Genomic DNA, 19,246 nt, shown 5'->3' on the forward strand with positions numbered 1-19,246 from the left:
TCCTCCCCAGGCCGGGCCGGCTGTGCGACAAGGACGGGCAGTGCGGGCCGGTTAGTGTCGACGGCACGGATTAGGCCGCCGGCCCAGCGGGGCAAGAAAACACTGACCAAAACTGTCTTACACGAATAACTTTGCTGGTTTATGAGCAGCAAGTCCCTCCCGCAAGTCGCGGGGTTGTTTAAGCTGCGGTGGGGGTGGGGGTGGCCGAGGGGCAGTCCGGGCGGGGACCCCCTGGGCGAGGAGGAGGAGGAGGACCCACCCTGCCGGCCAACCTGACTGCCTGACTCCAGGACACACCGGCAACTTTTTGCAGGGAAGATGCAGTGAGCGGCTAGACGCGCTGGGCCTGGGGGCGGGCCTGGGGGCGGGCCTGGGGGCGGGCCTGGGGGCGGGCCTGGGGCGGGCCTGGGGGGGGGAGGCGGGAGCAGGGGCTGCTTCTTCAGCGGGGAAAAACACGGAAGGCAGTTCAAACCACAGCTGTTGCCCGGATTTAGGGCCGCTCGACGCCAGCCGATGAACCGAGCAGCAGACGCAGGAACCGCGAGACACTCGTACACCATTTTTTGAGACAAATGCCGGATAGCTTCTAGTGTACATGCTTCTTGGGTTATAAGCGCGCGTCAAAAAAATTTCACTGAAAAAAAAAACTTTTAAAAAGTGTGGTGCCCTGCAGGTTAACACGATCCCCGAGTCGAAAAGTAACACGGAAGCCATTCAGGTTGACCGACTCGCCACGTTCGGCGTTCGGTCCCATCTTGCATACTTAAGGGCTTAGGGCCCGGCCTGCGTCGACACGGAGCCGCCTGGCCGGCAAGTCTCTCTCGCACTCACGGGGCGTCCCGCACGGGTGCGAGAGCGACGGAGCGACGGGTTTGGAAGCAGTCTGCAGGGCCGCGTCCAACTAGACCGTCAACAAGTACAAGCGGCGACGCACAGTGGGCCGGAAGATCGGAGGAGGCGGACAAACCTCTAGACGCGTTTTGAGCTCCAGAGTCGCTAAACAGGCCTCGAACCGAACGTGTGACCCCACCAATGGATTCCTCGTCCGGAGAGCAATCGATTGGTGGGGTCACACGTTCGGTTCGACTCCCATTTAGCGACTCTGGAGGTCAAAACGCGTCTAGAGTTTTGTCCGCCTCCACTGGTCTTCTGGCCCACTGTGCGACGCGGCGGCCAATAAGCTGATTTGACGTGTTTGCCCCGCGGCCCTCCTTGTTCCGCGTGACTTTGTGGAAGGGGGGGGGCACGGCTGTGACAGTGGAGTGGGAGGAGGGCAGTAGGGAACTGGGACCGGGCCTCGAGTATTTGAGGGCGCCGTCCCGCGTCTTAGATGGGGGCCTTACACATCGGGGATACGGGCCGGGGCGGGCCGGGCCGGGGCCTGCGGGTGGTCGACGCGGTGTCCTAAGATGAAAGCGGGGTGTGGTAAAGTGGAGGGGCGCGGAGGGGCGGGGTGTCATGGGGCCGTTCCCCAGGCCGTGGCGGCACACGCCCCCCACCTGCGGGCCTGCAGTGGCGTGGCCTGGCCGCGGTCGTGCCCGCGGTCGTCTCCAAGAGCACGCAGCCAGCACAAAGTCGTGACAATTTTTTTTAAAGCCCGCCAAGCGCGAGCGGCACATGGCGCGCGTCGCGGGCCCGGCCGCTGTTTGAAATTCTCGGCGCGCCGCGCACGCTTGCTCCCTGGTTCATATTGGTATTGCGCGGCCGGGGCGGGGCGGGGCGGGGCCGAGCGCGGCGCCCAGTTTTGTGGCAGTGTCGTGCCAAAAAGAGGGGCGGAGGGGAGGGGGTCGCCGACGGAGGGAAGGGGTGAGGAAGTATACTGGGGATGCCGCTAGGGGTGCCAAGATCTCTGGACGCCGCGCTGCTCCGCGCCGCGCCCGCCGGGGGACGCGGAGAGGAACGGGGGCTCGCAGCAGCCGCGCCCCGCCCCGCCCCGCCCCGCCTCGGACCCCGCCACAACCGTAATGCCTCTGGTTGCCATGAGGAGGGGGAGGGAGGGGAGAGAAAGGGGTGACTTTTTTAGGACCGCAGCGCCCGGAAAAGACTTTTTTCTGTCAGAGTTGCGTATCGCAATGCACGCCGGGAACGGGCAGAGCGAGAAGGACTGCCGACGGGGTGTGGAATACAGCAGCCCGGGGGGGGGGGGGGGGGGGGGCAGTGGCAGTAATGCTTCTGGCCGCACCCGCAGAACACACACACCACCGCCACACACGCGCGAGGGGAAAGAAGAAGAAGAAAGCTTCGGTGATGTCGGCGCAGCAGCCCCTTCATCATTGGTGGCCTCATGTCGAGCCAGAGGGGGGCAAAGGACTGCAGCTGGATCCTCGGTCGTCGCGCTGCCCGCGCTGCGGTCGGGAAAGACTCACAACCGCCATTTCTGGCGCCTCGTTCAAAACGGTGCTGGTTCCTGAAATCCGCACCGGCCATCAAAGGTTCGCAAGGCAGGCGGGCAGAGTGACTCGGAACCGCCAATCATGCTGGTGGCGCATCTTGTACGTCAGAGCAGCCAAATTGGCTTCCCCGTTCCGTTCCGCCGGCCCCGCTGCTCCAACGTGAATGACGTCATAAAAGAGATTCCTGCAGCGGTAACCAGCACGGCGTGGAGTCCCACCGCGTGAAAACATTCCCCGGCCAATATGTCGGATTCATTCTCGGCGTTCTCGGTCCCATACACTGCGATACACCGCCGGCAAGGCACGTACAGTGCAGGGGAAGGGAGGGGGGGGGGGCGCGACGTGCCCCTTGTTGGTGCGGTCGCGGTGCGATCGTGCCGCCCCCACAGATTGTCACACTCGAAACAAATCCATGAGGGCGCCTCGCCCTTCGGTCCTTGGGTCCTTGGGCCCTTTCGGCCGAGGCCCTCGACGGGGTCCTCGACGTCCTCGTCGCGGACGTGCGGGGCCGGGTGCGGGCCGGGTGCGGGCCGGGTGCGGGCCGGCGGACAAACTTTGGCGCGAGGACGCGGAGGACGTCGCTCTGTCCCTCTCGCGCCCCGCGGTGCTCCGCGGCGCCCCGCGGCGAGCCCCACGAGTGCGAGAGAGACAGCGGCAATCAAGTGGGGAGTGAGGAGTTATTCGGCCGTGGGCGACGCGACGCGACGCGGGGCAACGTCACTCCGCTATCACTCCACAACACCACGGCTGTCGCTCTGTCTCTCTCGCACTCGCGGGCCGTTGGCGTGGGTGCGAGAGAGACAGAGCGACGCAGCCTGCTGCGGGTATCTTGGACGCCCGCCCCGAGCCGCCCCGAGCCGCCCCGCGCCCTGCGGCCTGCGCTGCGCCCGGCTTGCTCCGCCTCTCCGCCAAAAGTTGGCTAAGCGAGCCGCGCGGCCCCCACTTGTCGTCAAGAGGGCGGGGCGCGGCGGGGCGCGGCGGGGCGGGGCGGGGCGGGGCGCGGCGGGGCGGGGCGCGGCGGGGCGGGGCGCGGCGGGGCGCGGCGGGGCGGGGCGGGGCGGGGCGGGGCGGGGCGGGGCGGGGCGGGGCGGGGCGTGCCAGGGAGCCGACGGGGTGGTGCCGCAGGCCACAGGGGACAGGCCTGCCTGGCGAACCGTGGCCCACCGCACCCCGCCCCGCCCCGCCCCTCAGGGCCAGGGTCGCGGGGCCGTGGAAGCCGCCTGATGAGCATGACCAGCCCCGGCAGCCCCGGCAGAGCGTCCCGCCTGGCGGCACACTGGCGGCGCACTGGAGGCTCCAGAAGTCACGACGTTACACACCACCGCAGCCCGACGGTTAGCCCGATTTCGGGGCGGCCCGCTACCGCCCGCTAACCGACCGCTACCGTGGCAAGAAACGGAGCGACATTTCGACCAGACCCGCAGAAACAACGTGCTCAAAATGTTCCAAAACCTCTAAAAAGAAAATTTTCAAAATAATTTCTTTTTAGGGGAATTTTTTTTTTATTTTTGTACAAATTAAAGTAGACGAAGAGTAAGGACTTTGCCGTGGCGACCCTTCCAGCAAGTGGTACCGCAAGCGATTTGTGGGCGGTCCGCTAATGCAGTGGTGCGGTCGGTGCGGTCGGTGCGGTCCTTGGAGGCGTCATGAAGGTCGTCACTGCCGTCCGGTCGGTCCGGTCGGTCGCGGTAGTTACACTCAGCCCCAGCTAGCCGCCCCTTCCGCCACACTGCCCAGCGCCCAGGGCGCAGCCTGGCCGTGCAGAGACCACGTGACGTCATAATTCAGCACACTGCATCGCGCCCCGACGGTCACGGCTCTCACGGTGAGGAAAAAGTTACGCCTGGAAGGGTCAAAAAGTCGCGGTCCCGTTTCCGATGCCGCCGAGGACCGCCAGGGACCACACAGTGGGCCAGAAGACCGGTGGGGGCGGCAAAAACTCTCGACGCGTTTTGAGCTCCAGAGTCGCTAAACAGGACTCGAACCGAACGTGTTTCCCCACCAATAGATTGCTCGTTCGGAGAGCAATCCATTGGTGGGGTCACACGTTCGGTTCAAGTCATATTCAGCGACTCTATGGAGCTCAAAACGCGTCGAGAGTTTTGGCCGCCTCCACCGGCCTTCTGGCCCACTGTGGACCGCCAGGGAGGATCGGGCTCATTATTTGCACGCTGCAGACGCGCAGACGTCAAGAGACCATGAATTAGGCAGTGGCCAAGTTCGCGCCGAGTTGGCCGGGGATAACTTACAGTGTCGAACTTGATGTACTCAATCATGATCGCCCCGAGCCTGTGACGTCACGTCACGTGACACCCACTCTCAGTAGAGCACACGGCACTTACGCCGCCGCGGCCGATTTTATGTTTTCAACAAAATAAGTTACAACTCTAGTTTATTTTTATTTTTCGAAAACAAGTGGCAACTTTGGAAAAAAGTTGAAACTCTATTTCAGAAAATTAAGACTCTACTGAAAAAAAATGCTTCTTACTTTAAAAACTGTTGACGCTGATCGGTCCGACTCTTGGCCGTAATTACTGCCAACATAACACACTGCTCGCGCTCGTCCAGGCGCTTGACAAATTCGTGGGGCCATAATTGTTGTCGTGTTGGCCATACTGGGCGGCCCAGCCAGCCCAGCCCTGCCCAGCCCTGCCCAGCCCAGCCCGTTAGCCAAACGGTGGCGTGGCAGCGTCACGGACGGTTCCATGCGGAAGTGTTATACGCCACATTAATCTGCTTCTCAATACTGTTAACTGCCCCGGAGTGCCTCGTCGTGTGTCTCTCTCTCTCTCTCTCTCTCGCACACCCAGTGTGGTGGCAATTGGGATCGCGATTAGCACTCTTCCAAATACAAAGCATTTGTAAAAAAAAAATCTCCGTTTGCAGAAATGGCGGAGCAGAACAAGCGCGTTTGACTGATTCCGAGAGTCGTTTTCGTCACTCCGCAGTCCCCCTCGCACTCACGGGGCGTGGCGTCCGGGTGCGAGAGAGACAGCGACGAAAATGACTCTCGGCATCAGTCCGGCCGCGTTAATTTCACGGCTGTTTCGGCCCCCCGCCGCCATTAGAGTCACGTTTGAATGCCGCGTGGGAGGGGAGGGGGATTCATACAGGTAACATAAAAACACAAGAAGGCAACATAACGAGATTTTTTTACGGTTTGAAAAGAAGAGCGGGAAACACTGAGTTACACCGAGAGCCATTGTCGTTCCGGTCGAAGCGGTACTCGAAAAGAAAAAGAACAACACATGAGACCGCGGACTTGAAAAAAAAATGGGTCCAGCGAAATATTTTCCGTTGTGGCTGTTTTTTTTTTTCGACGGAATCTGTGTTTCTTTTCTTTCCGCGTCGATCCGCTGTTTGTCGAGTGTAGGCCCGGGGAGACGTTTTGCCTTAGTAAGCTCCAGCCCTTCAGCCCCGCCTCCTCCTCCATCCGCATGGATCTCTGGAACGTGTCGCCCGGAGGACCCACAGGACCCAGAGGACGCAGCAAGCCGCGTAAACATATCATGCTCTTTTCGCGCCGCGCCGTGCAAACACAGCCTCAAAAGCGTGCACACACACACATATATTCATCCCCCTCTCCCTCTCTCTCTCTCTCTCTCTCTATCTCTCTCTCTCTCTCACGCCGGAAAAAGGGCGAGGGCCACTCTCCGATTTAATGTAAAAAAGCCTCTTACGCGGCTTCCATTCCCGAGCAGTAAATTAAAAATCGTTTCTGCACAATGCATGCTGGCATTACATTTCTTGCTCTCCGCTCAAAAAAGAGAAAAATCTTGGACTTTTTATTTTTGTAGAGTCGCTCTTGCAGTGTTCGGAGATCCGAGGTCGGTATCAATAATTTTGACACTGTTAGAATTGACTGTTGCCAAGGTTTTTCCTCCGGTGCTTCTCACCCGCTTTTCCCCGTTTTTACTCTCTCTTTGGGGCTCAAATTCAGGAAAACGTGGCCATCCTCACACCTCGTCGTTAGAGCGGGAGGGCGAGTCTGTCGCGACTTCGTTGGTTCGTTCCCCACACTTGTAAAGCTTGGGCGCGCGGCGCACAGTGGGCCAGAAGACCGGTGGAGGCGGTCGAAATCTCGGACGAGTTTTGAGCTTCCAGAGTCGCTTGGAACCGAACGTAAGACCCCACAAATGGATTGCTCTCCGAACGAGGAATCCATTGGTAGGGTCACACGTTCAGTTCGAGTCCTGTTTAGCGATGAGCTCAAAACGCGTCTAGAATTCTGGCCGACTTCACCGGTCTCCCGTCCACTGTGCGAGGCCTTCTTCTTTTCTCCTTACCGTGCCCGTTCATGTAACCGTCCGTGGGGCGCTGCGCTGGTCCGGCAGCGAGTCGCTACGCGAGCGCAGGCAGGGCCAGGCAGGGCCAGGCAGGGCCAGGCAGGGTCGCTGCGGCACCGTGCGCCACCCTCCCCCACGCGGCGCCTCGCCACGCGGCGATGCGGGCGATGCGAGCTACGCGCTTCGGTCCGCGACGCTTCGGTCCGCGACGCCCCGCTCGCTCGCCATGCTGCACGTCCTCCCCGTCTCGCTGGCTGCGCGGCACTGCCGGAGCGCGCCGCCGCGACGCCAGGACCGGAGGGGCGTCGCGGCGCCGACGCCGCCAGCGCCGCCACCAGAGTCCGCTTTCGTCGCTCCGTCTCGCTCTCGCGGCGCGTCGCGTGGCGGTGCGAGAGGGACGGAAATCAGTCCGCGGCGTGCGACTTGCGGCCGGGAAAGCCGCGCGGAGTGCACTCGTCCAGCCCGCACTCGCAGTGTAGTACCTGTAGCGCGGCAGCGCGGCGTCGCGGTCCTGGAGTGGCCGTCCGCTCGCGAGGACCCTGCGCACAGTGGGCCAGAAGGCCGTGAAGGTGGCCGAAACTCTAGACGCGTTTTGAGCTCCAGAGTCGCTACACAGGCCTCGAACCGAACGTGTGACCCTACCAATGGATTCCTCGTTCGGAGAGCAGTCCATTGGTGGGGTCACACGCTCGGTTCGAGGCCTGTTTAGCGACTCCGCGGCGGGCCCCTGCGGGCCGCGGGGTAGGCAACGCTCTCGACCGCCGTGCCGCGGGGAAGCTGGGTTGCCTACCTGCCGGGCGGCTTGGCTCACGCAGCGTCGCCTCGACTTTCATTTTTCAAACGGGGAGGCGTTCGCTCGTTCGCTCCCCGACGGTGACGCCGGAACATCGAACGAAAACAACTTTACAACTGGCAACATTTGGTTGTTGTTGTCGTTGTTGGCAAGTCGATTCTTCCGCGTGCAGACGACACTGTAGAATGCAGTGCAGCCACCGCGCTGCCGCGACAAAGCGGCAACCGCATTCCGGGCGAACAGGGTCGCCAACTTGCCGACTCGATTTCGAGCGAACGCCTTGGCGGCGCTGGGCGGCGCTTGGCGGGAACAAGGGGACGCAAACAAGTGCGGTCGTCTCGGCCGATGCCTTGTCGACCGGTCTCGTTACCCTAGGCAGCGGCGATCAAAAGGAACGCCCCGCCCCGCCCCGCCCCGCCCCGCCCTCCGAGGGGAGAGGGCCACGGAGCCCATGGGACGGACCACGACGGAGCGGCCCCCGTCCCGGCCGGCCGAACGCCCCCGGGACTCGTCCTGTGGGGACGCGGGGCATAAATGTCGTTGGCAGCCGCACTTTTGCCGCTCGCACGAGCCAGCCGAGCCAGCCGAGCCAGCCGCCGAGCCAGCGCACCGCGCCACTGCCGGGGAAATGCTCCAGGGCTGTGGGCATTTTTTAACATTTTGATTACCTACCTCTGCACGTCTTTCTTTTCTCCTCATCCAAGTAAAAAAAACGTTCCCTGCGGAAGTGGGCATAATTTTTTTTTTTAAGAAAAGCGCGCGCTTCCGGTAGGTGGCCTCCCCCCTGTCTATCGGCGCCCTCTCCAGTGCCGTGCCGCCGTGCCGCCGTGCCGACGACGCCGGCAGGAGTCCGCCAGCACGGCGAGCACGGCCAGCACGGCGAGTACCCAAACGAGAGGTAACTGGCGGCGTGCCGGCTGCCCGAGGCTGCCCGAGGCTGCACAAGGCTGCCCGCTTCCAGAAGGCAATTAAGAGCGTTTCCGTGTCGGGGCCTTTCCGACTTTCGGTCTCCTTAATATTAACGCGCTGCTGATGTTCCGTTCAAGCGGCCTGCAAACACGAACACCCCTCCGGCCGCCTCTCTCTCTCTCTCTCTCTCTCTCTCTCTCTCTCTCTCTCTCTCTCTCTCTCTCTCTCTCTCTCTCTCTCTCTCTCACCTTACGCCGAGTCCAACCCTTCCACACCCCCAGCGCGTATCTCCCGCAGAACCGTGCCGACATCATCCGTTGCGATGCCCCCCCCCCTCTCTCCTTCTCCACCATTGCCCCTGACGTACACTGGTCGGTCCCTCCCGGTCCCTCCCTCCTCTGCATCTTTTCATTTGACCACTACACCCTCCCTCTGCATTTCTCATCCCCCTCTCCCTCCCCCTCCTGGGTGCGGGAAAAGGGGGGGGGGCAGTCTGAATGGAACGCTCTTTAAACCTCATATCTCACCGCCGCCCGTTGTGTGTAGCGCGCTGGATTTCCGCTCATACATATATTTTGAAAGTGTCGGGGTTTTCCCGCGCAAAGTAAATCTCTTTCGCTCTTTGCCAAGATAGAGGGCGGCGGCGGCGGCGGCCTGCTTCGCGCCATAATTAAAAAGAACGGTGCCGTGTCTGCACGTGTGTGCGCGTGTGTGTGTGTGTCGTTTTTCCCACGCGTTAGTGTGAGTGCGTGTGTGTGTGTTTGTGCACGAGTGCGTGTGCGATGAAACCAAAGGAAAGGTGACCCAGCACAGTGGCAGTGCGTGCGCGCTATGGCGCGCCATGCGCTCCGCGGCGAGGGCAGCTACACGACGCGAGCGCGGGTTCAAATCCCGGCGCCGCCCCCGCCTTTTTTCCTGTTCCCTCCTCCCCCCGCGCGCTTTCATTACCCACTCCTGACCCTTTAATTGCGAGCAGAGTGCGCCCGGCGGTCGCGCTGTCTCTCTCGCACGGACCGGGGGAGCGGCACGGGAGAGACAGAGTGCGTCGGCGCCCTCGTGCGGCTCGCCGGCCGGGGTAGCCCAACCACGGAGAGGCAGGCTGCTAAAAGGCCACCTGGGTCTGCAGACTGACTCCGAGGGGCGTCGCTCTGTCTCCCTCGCACTCGCGGGGCGTCCCTTGCAGACGCGAGAGAGACAGAGCGACGAAAACGCCTCCGGGGCTCGCTTAGCGTCACGGGCGAGCCCTCTGCTCGAGGAAGATAGGGGCTGGCGGGGCTGCCAACCTCCCGGCAGGTGTGGTGACACTGCCGCCCGACGGCCCGCAAACTTGGTTCCGGATGAATCCGCCAGGCAGCGCCCGGCACCGCCAGGTGTGTCAGCAAAAGTTGCGGGCATCGCGGCGACCGCCGGCCCCTTCCTGAAGCGTGTCCTCAGGAAGCGTCCGATCAGCACCGGAGTTAACTAGAGAGCTGGCGTGTGAGTGTGACTGGCTGCAGAGTGTGACTGACTGCAGAGTGAGACCGGTCTGCAGCAGCGCTGTCTGCTCGACATGGAGAGCCTGCCGTCAGGGGGCGACGAGTGGGCGACGAGGCAATATCGTGACTTGGTGACCCCGCGGCGTCGCCCAAGGCTGAACGCCCTCCAGTGTGTGCGCACGGGCCGGGCGCGGGCCGGGCGCGGGCAAGCCGCCGCGGGCAAGCCGCCGCGGGCAAGCCGCCGCGGGCTGGGGGGCTGGGCGGGCGGGCCCCACTAGGGCCCCACGCCCCGCAAGGCGCCCCCGCACGGAGTCGTGCCCCCATTTTAGGGCGCGCTGTATATTTTGCCTTCCAAATCCACGGGCGCAGCGCGCAGCGAGAAAACCGGGCGAAGCAAAGTTATCGGCCGACGCCACACCTTCAGCCCTCCGGCCCTCCGGCGTGATCCTGTCGTCGGCCTGTCTCGCTCGCACACTGGCGGCGCGCGGCGCGCCCCGTGAGTGCGAGCGAGAGGGACCTCCCACAGTGTGCAGCCTTCGCTCACCCGGCGGTGCTCGCCCTGTGCTCCGGGCATGTGCCCTTCGACATGCCCTGGCCCTTCTAGGCCTTCCAGAGCGGGATGGGCCTACTAGGCCCGCTCGGCCCGTCGGCCTGTTCGGCCTGTTCGATCATGCAAGCATGGAGAACCCACCGGGAGGGGCTGGGGTGCACGTGGGGCGGTCCACAGTGGGCCAGAAGACCGGTGGAGGCGGACAAAACTCTAGACGCGTTTTGAGCTCCAGAGTCACTGAGCAGGCCTCGAACCGAACGTGTGACCCCACCAATGGATTCCTCGTTCGGAGAGCAATCCATTGGTGGGGTCACACGTGCGGTTCGAGTCCCATTTAGCGACTCTGGAGCTCAAAACGCGTAGAGTTTTGGCCGCCTCCACCGGTCTTCTGGCCCACTGCGTGAACGAGAAGGATGAGAGGGCGGAGAGGGCGAGAAAGAACGTCAGGTTACGTAAGGCTGAACGAGACGGACAACAATCCAGGACCTCAAGGACATCGACTGTCTCTCTCGCACTCACGGGGCGTATGGGAGCGAGAGAGACAGAGCGGAGCCAGCCCCAGCGGCGCGGGGCGCGCGGAACGGAACAATGCTTGCAAATTGGAGACTCCGAACGGGGCATCGCACCACACGCATGGCGTGGTGCGTGGCAGCGTAGGGGTGCGAGAGAATCAGACTGCTGGCAGGACCACACGAAAACGGTGTGACGCCGAGGCGGCAGCGCTGCCTGTCGAACGAGGCTTAAAACACTTTCGGCGCTCTGTCTCTCTCGCACTCATGGGGCGAACCGTGGGCGTGCGAGAGAGACAGGGCGTGGCCGTCAAGGCGACATGTCCCGCAGGTGAAGCACGTCGAGAGCACGTCGAAAAGTGCCTCGCCGAGTATGAGGCGCGCGGCGTGCGACAGACATGTGGGGCGGGGCGGGGTGGGGCGGGGGGGGTGGGGCCGCAGCAATGCAAGTCAACATACTGCGCCTGCCTAGCGTGAGATGTGCGGTCGGGGGCGGGGGGGCGGGGGGTCGGGCGGGGCGGGGCGGCCACCGTGTTCCCCAGCAGGCACCGCGCCCCGACCTAGTGCGGACCCTGACTATCCCGATCGACTTGGAAATGAGCGCGGATCGGCAAGGGTTGGGGCGGGGCGGGGCGGGGCGGGGCGGGCCGGGGCGGGCGGTCAGCGCTCGGGGCACCATTGGCTGGGGCATGCAGCAGGCAGCAGCGGGACGCTTCGAGAGCGCGCCCGCGGTGTCCCGGTGTCGTTCCCGGCCAGGCTACGCCATAGGCGCGGCAAGGCGCGGCGAGGCTGGGATGACTTTCCTTCCCCTCCATTTATTTCCCTGTTAAACCTTCACCACTGTGGCAGGAAAAATGGCGTGGAATGGCGGCGCCCTCCGCGTCAACAGACACATCCGCGTTGAGAGCAAAATCTGCGCCGAAGTCCGTGGCCCTCGAGAACACTGCGCATACGCCGCACTCCATTTCTTGAACACATTCAACGACACGTCGTTGGATGGAGTTGACGACCGCGGAAGTGACAGCGGTCAAAATCGTGTTCTTGGAGCCAGAGAGCGGCTCGCGAACGAGGCACGGCGAGCTCGGCAGCAGAGCGATGCGTGGAAAGGCAGGAAAACATGGGAACACGACGGCGGAGACAAACAACAAAGACTACAGTGCGTTCCGAGGGGCCAGTCGGGGTTTTGGCCCGCCCAAGTTTGGCCGAATTTGACAACTAGGCTTGGAATTGCAAAAGCCTCGCAAAAGCAAGCCAGGCATTGCATTGTCTCGCCCCAGCGCCGTTCCGTTCCTCCGTTCCCCGCCGTTCGGGGCATAACAATCAGAGAAAGCCTCTCTCTCTCTCTCTCTCTCTCTCTCTCTCTCTCTCTCTCTCTCTCTCTCTCTCTCTCTCTCTCTCTCTCTCTCTCTCCCTCTCTCTCCCCCTCCCGGCCGGAGAAGCGCCCCTCGTACTTTTGTTGCTGCTGCATTTAAAGCGGGTCCTGTCCCTCTTCGCACTACAAGTGCCGGCGCGCCGCGGCGACGCCGGCCAGGCCAGGCCGACCCAATAGCGGAGCGTGGCGCACACCACTAGATTGTAAATCTCCAGGCCTCTTCTTTTTACAGTGCGGTGCTCGGCCCCCTCGCCGTAAGGGCGGCGAGACGCTTTCGGGGAAGTCCTGGATCCGCCACTCGTCTTCAAAGTCCACTTCACTATAGGAGGCATACCAGTGCAATTGCATCGTCTCGAAAATAAAATGCCGAGTGCGAATTGAAAAGAAAAATCCGAAAGCGATTTGAAAAGGAAAATACCGAGTGCAAAAAGAAACTTCAAACAGCGAATTGAATTTTTTTTCCAGTGGCGGTTCTGAAGGCCCTGAAGCGTGTTGTTCCAGGCCCTCGATCAACAAGCACGCGGCTCAATCCATCCAGGATGCCCCGCATTGCTCCGCGGCCGAGCCGATTCAATATGCAGTGGTAATCGGATCGCCGGGGGGACGAATTATTCAGTCACTCATGCATTCATTTCCCTGCTCAGGGCCTGCCCCGGGCCTGCCCTGCACGCGGGCCAGTCGCGGTTGCGCTGCACCGCCCCTTGATTGCAATTCATTCCAGCGACGCCGGGGTGAAGTGTCTTCCAGCTGCGTAGAGGTACTTAAACAGATATGCCCGAAAAGGAGGGCATTTTCAACGAATTTCGCAGATTTCAAGATAATTCAGAGCTTTTAGCCAAGAGAGATAGAGCACCCCAGGACTGGTCCAGGCTCGTACAGGCAGGCTGGCGTACATGCAACCCCCCCCCCCTGGTCTCTGAATGATGTCGGCGCACGTAGCAACGCTGCGCGCGGTCGCCACGGCTACAAATTCAGCACGCTTTTCCACGAGAGGCCTCGCTGTCCCAGCGTGATACCAACCCACCGCCTCTAATTTCCCCGCAGCACCCGCCACCGAGGAGGAGGGGCACGCTAATTCGCTGCGAGCATTTCGGCATTAAAACAAACGGACTGCGTGCCTGGACGACTCGGCTACACGACTCGTGCCGCTTAGCACTCCTTTCGTCCGTTAGACACGGACCACCTGGCTGGCGGGCAGCGCCTAGCCCTAGCCGCCCACACTGAGAGTCTCTCTCGCGCTTACACGCATTGCAGTGCGAGAGAGACAGAGCGACGACTTTCGGAGTCCGGCGGCAGCGCGCGCCGTTCAAACCAGCATCGGCCCAGCGTCCAAAGCAGCGCAAGCGGCGTCGGCCGGGAGAAAAATGCTCCTCTTTTTCCGTGACCCACATAGTTTTTTTTTATTTCTTTTTTTTTTGTGTCTTTCTTGCGGACGGATGAGTGATAGCCATCGCGATGTTCCTCTTTGAAAAAAGTCAATAAGCGGGCGGCAACTTTGGCCCGCCGGGCCGGGCAACGTCCGCGTCGCCGGCAGCGGCGCGGTGACGCGGTGACGCGGTGACGCGGTGACGCGGTGACGCGGTGACGCGGTGACGCGGTGACGCGGTGACGCGGTGACGCGGTGGCACCGCGGCGGTCGTCCGTCTCTCTCGCACCGCCACGCAGCCACGCAGCTGCGACAGAGACGGGGAGACCCCTCGGCTACCCTCGGCAGGGCCCCGGGGATGGGCCGCGACGGGGCGCGACCGGTCGGTCCACAGTGGGCCAGAAGACCGGTGGACGCGGCCAAAACTCTGGACGCGTTTAGAGCTCCAGAGTCGCTAAATGGGACTCGAACCGAACGTGTGACCCCACCAATGGATTCACGCGTTCGGTTCGAGTCCCATTCGGCGACTCTAGCGTTAGTGATTTGTGATTTCGGAAACGCGCGCCGTTTTTTTGTGTTTTTTTTTGGGGGGGGGCCTGTTTGGTGCGGAGCGCGCACGCGGGGCGCTAAACCTGACCCGGCGCCTTCGCCGTGTGGAACTGCCGGCCGGAAGAGGTCCCGCCGCGCCGTCTCTCTCGCACCCCGCGGCAGCGCGGCACGGCCCAAGGTGCGAGAGAGACGGCGGCGTGCTGCCTTGGTACCTGGCTCGGGGCGCGCGGCGCGCAACGCGGCCAGCGCACGGTAAGCCCGGCTGCTGGCGCGCTGGCGCCCGGTGCCGTGCCGGGCCTCTCGGGGTAATCCCTGGCTGGAGCCGAGAGCGGAGAGAGCGAGTGCGAGAGAGAGATAGAGAGATGGGTGGACAAAGACAGGGGGAAAGGGATTCGTGTGACTGGGATAGAAACAAAGGTGGCTCGGAAGTAAGCGGGCCGGGCCGGGCCGGGGCCGTGCAGTCTGGGACTCCAGCCCTCTCCACTCGATCTCGAAGCTCGTCGCTCTGTCTCTCTCGCACTCACAGAGCTCTTCTGCTGCAGCCCTCCACGCCGTACTCCCGTATCGCAGTGTGCACTCGTACAATTGAACCCCTCGAATGGCGGTAGGGTACGCGGGGCGGCCGGGACGGCGCAGTGAGAAAGACAGAGAAAGAAGACCGCGGTTAGCACTTCGAGAGGAGGCGCGCCCAGTACGCCCAGCGTCTGGCGCCGGCGCGGTAGGCAACCCAACGTGCTTCCTCCCCAGCGAGTCCTCCAGTGTAGTCAATTTGCGGTGTGGTGGGCGGCGCGGCAAGGGCCCAACGACGACCAGGCCGCTAGTACCAATATAACGCGGCCCTCTGCGACACGCCGGGCCACGCTGCCGCGTCCAACAGAAAAGGCGTCTTTACGCGGCCACGCCGCGCCACGCAGTGCCACGCCGTGCCACGCCACTCAAAGGCCAATTCGGCCATTCGATTGCCCTCCACGACGGTGCATAAAGCAGCCCCGCAAAAATAAATGTGGCAGAAGCGCGGCCGGGAGGTTTACTGCGAGGCTGCCTATCCTCGCGCCATTACGGTTTAAGTGTTCTTGACATTTTTGCGGGTCTTCATGTTTTAACGTTCTTTGAGAGCGACGTTGCGGATGGGCGCAGCAGCGGCTTCGTTCGGAAACTAGCGATCCAGCGAGTGCACAGTGGGTCAGAGGACCGGGAGGCGGTCAAAATCACTGACGGGTTTAGAACTCCAGAGTCGCTAAATGGGACTCGAACCGAACGTGTGACCCCACCAATGGATTGCTCTCCGAACGAGGAATCAATTGGGGTCACACGCCCGGTTCGAGTCCTGTTTAGCGACTATGGAGCACAAAACGCGTCTAGAGTTTCGGCCGCCTCCGCCGGTCTTCTGACCCACTGTGGACTGCAGGGCGTGCAGGGCGTGCAGAGGGCGGTGCCTCCCCGTCCCGCGGCGCCACCGCGCCACCGCCGTCGTCAAAAAGTTGAGGCAAATCGCTCCTTTTGATCTTTGAAGAGCGCGCGCGGCCGGGCTGGGACGGGGGGACCTCCACGGCCCTCCACGGCCCTCCACGGCCCTCCACGCCGTCACCGTGGCTTTGCGCGAGATTAGAAAAGGTCGGGAATAAGCCGAGCCCTTTTATGCCTCCATCGGCCGGGCCGCGGGGGCCGCTGTCTCCGTCTCTCTCGCACTCGCGGCGAGTGTTTCGGAGCGCGTTGCTCCAGCCCCTAGGGCCCCCGCCGCCATGGCGGCCATACGGCAGTTCAAAGCTCCCTCGGAAGCTGTGGCCGCCTCTGGCAGCCTCTGGCCGCCTCTGGCCGCCTCTGGCGCCGGCGGGCTGCGTCCACGGCGACACCCGATCGCCCTTTTTTTCTCGTGCCGTCGCCATCGGCAGAGCGACGCCAACGCGGCCGCCGCTTTCGGACGCCGCCGCCAGCGTTTGTGGAGCGCGAAAACCGGCACACTGCGGCCGAACCGCCCGTCTCTCTCGCTCGCATGGCGCGCGCCGCTGGGGCGACAGAGACAGCGCCGTTCGGACGCAGCCCGCGGCGCGCCGAATAACTCTCTCTGTCCAATCGGCAGTCCCGGGCGGCGGGGTATGGCCGCGCAACGCGCAAATACACCCTGCACGGAGGTTCAAATCGCGCCGCCAAATCGCCGGGCGCGACGCCAGCGCCTCGCGCCATGGCGCGGCCGTCGGCGGAACTAGCGACGTGGCCGCCGCCGTCTGCCCGCGGTCTGGTCTGGCCCCGGGGCCTCGAGCACCGCGGACCCCGCGGACCGCCGCGGACCCGCCAAGGCTAGCCAAGGCCGCGAGGACGCGCGCTTCCGCGACGCACGACGCCTCAAGGACGCCGTCGAGAGGCCGCCGAAGGAGGGGGAGGCGCACCGACTTTTCAATAAGTGTGTTGCCGAGGCAGAGCGACGGGGACTGTTCGAATGGCGGCGGGGCGAACGGAAAAAACGCCCAAACACGAAAAAGCAAACTTACGGCGGAATCGTGATAATGCGTTCAAAGCGACGACGTCGTTCGCAAAGCATTGCCGGCGGCGAACGAGAAGCCTTAGCCGTGCCGCAGTACTCAGAGCGGCTCACATAATCGCCCGCAGTATTTCGAGGCATGCACTTTGCACGTAGGTCCGGGCCCCAGCCCCAGGGGTTGGCCGCCCTGGCCGCCTTGCCGCCCTGGGCGGACCGCGCTCGCTCCCATTATAATCGCAATCAACCCCATTGGCACGGGGCAAAGGCGACGCCTCGGACCGCTCCTCTCCTCCAGGTTATATCGAAGGGCCGGCCGACGAGGGAAACCATTTCGGCCCTTTCATTACTTTTGACCTCACAGCGTGCCTCGCCGCGGAGGAGAGAGGGGGCGGCAGCCTGGTCAAATGGGGCGCGATAGAACGAGTGACAGTTGTACAGGGGTGCCAACGTGAGTTTGAAAACGTCCGCAAGCCACGCAACAATTTTTTGCAAGTTCCCTTTGAGTATACAGTACACAAAAAACACGCGGAAACAATTGGTCCACCGCCGGACAGGGGAACAGTCGTGCCACTTACGCAACGCTGTCCTGTCAGCGAAAAGGTAAAAGGGAGGGAGAGGGATGGGGGATGCGGGTGGGGGAGGGCGAAGGCCCGCAGAAGCAGCCAATAAGAAACGACAATAAAGACTCCCTCTCCTCGAGGCCAATCAGCGCGGCGTGGCGTTCTGAGTGAAATCGTCCAACTTGAGAGGACTCCGGCAAGCAGCCGCCTCGCTTTAATACAGATACGTAGACCTAACCTAAATTGCCGGCGCTCCGAACCACTCATTTCATGATTGCGTAAGGATGCCCGTCTGGCTCGAGGGGTGGGGTGGCCCAGAGACGAGAGAGGACACACGGCGAGCCACGTGACCGACTGCGATAAGGACGAGAAAGGGGCGTCCGTCTCCCTCGCAGAGGAAACCGGGAAAACCCACGGCATCAAGATCCAATCTCCCATGCGGGGACAAAATGAGTCCTCACAGTGGAGGGACAAGGATGGGAGAAGTATTGGCTTGGAATTAAAGGAAGCGGGGCGCGTCCACTGGAGGGATCGGGCAGAAACGGGGCAGTGGTGCATCGGGGCGAACCCAAGACGCACCCGGGGAAAAAAATAACCCATTTTCTATCCTTGTCGGCCCCGCTGCTGTCTTGCCGAGGGTGCGACGGAGAGGGCGGCAGGGCGGCCTGCCTTGGGGCGGGGTAGGGCGGGGCTGGCCGGGGCGGCCCGCGAGTACGAGGGATGGGCTGACCCTCGGCCCGTGACCCGACCACCGTCACGGTCGCAACATCTCTAGCCAGAACTGGCAGAACTGGCGGCCGGCGGTGCGGCAAGGCAGGCACGCCCGGCACGCTCGTGCGGTGAAGGTGGACCCAGGCCCCAGGCCAGCGGGGGGCTGCGGGCCCAAGTGGTCGCTCTCCACCCTCTCTCTCTCTCTCTCTCTCTCTCTTACTCTCCCGGGGCCGCAGGGGGCTCCGTGCGGACCAGGCCTCATGGGACATTCCGGGATGCAAGGTGGAGCAGATATATATTACAGGCGCTTCGCTTAGCATAGTTAAGGGTGCCGACCCCACCCCTAAGCGACCTTCCCCCTCCCCCCGCACTAATGCGACTTTGCAATGATAGAGCAAGGAACAAATAGTCGCCGGTACCAAAAGGCGGCTAATTTCGGTCTAGTTTCAGGGCAACTCCAGGGAACGGCGTCCACCTTGAAACCCCCCCCCCCCCCGGTTGACCGTTGTTTGCGTTCTCTGGCGGGAAAATTTTGTGGGGTCGCGGCGATCCGGCTGGCCCGGCCGAGCACTGCTGGGAACCCAGTTTTTTCGGGGAAATGGAAAACCCGCCGTCTGTTTGTCGCTGCACGGACGCTCGAGGCTTGCAAGCGCCGTGAGCAAGCGGGAAAATCCTTTCGGGGATTAACTCCTTGGAAGGCAGAGGAGATTCCTCGGTTCCCAGACTCACCAGTGCGGGATTGCTCTCCGAAGCAATCCGTTGGTGGGGTCACACGTTCGTTTCGAGGCCTGTTCAGCGACTCTGGAGCTCAAAACGCGTCTAGAGTTTTGGCCGCCTCCACCGGCTTCTGGCCCACTGTGCGGGGTGCTGGCCGTGGGCGGGTTCCCACGGTGCGGTCGGTCCGCCCCACGGCCTGCATCGCCATGCATCGCCGGCACCAGGATGAACTTGACCTGACTTGACGCGTCGTGCATCCGCTGACCTCGCGCCTCGCGCCGAGCTGTGTCTTACTTTCCCTTTCCCGGTCCAGCGGGGGGATGGGCCGCGTAGGCTGCGTGGTCTGTGCGTGGGCCGCAGGGGGTGGGGGAGGGGAGGCGTCGGTAGGACCGGAGTTCCGCGAAGTGACCGGACTGTGTCCGAAGAAGTCCGAAGGCGCGCTCGGCGGGCGAGTGCTACGAGTGCGACAAGGACAGACGCGGCGATGCGCTTCGGCACGCAGCCCCGACGGCCCCGGCCGGCCCGCCGCTCCGCTCGGGCCGGTCGCCGATATGACTACTGCCGCCGCCCGAGTCGT

This window comes from Thrips palmi, unplaced genomic scaffold, assembly GCF_012932325.1.
Source record: "Thrips palmi isolate BJ-2018 unplaced genomic scaffold, TpBJ-2018v1 HiC_scaffold_18, whole genome shotgun sequence".
NCBI lineage: Eukaryota > Metazoa > Arthropoda > Insecta > Thysanoptera > Thripidae > Thrips > Thrips palmi.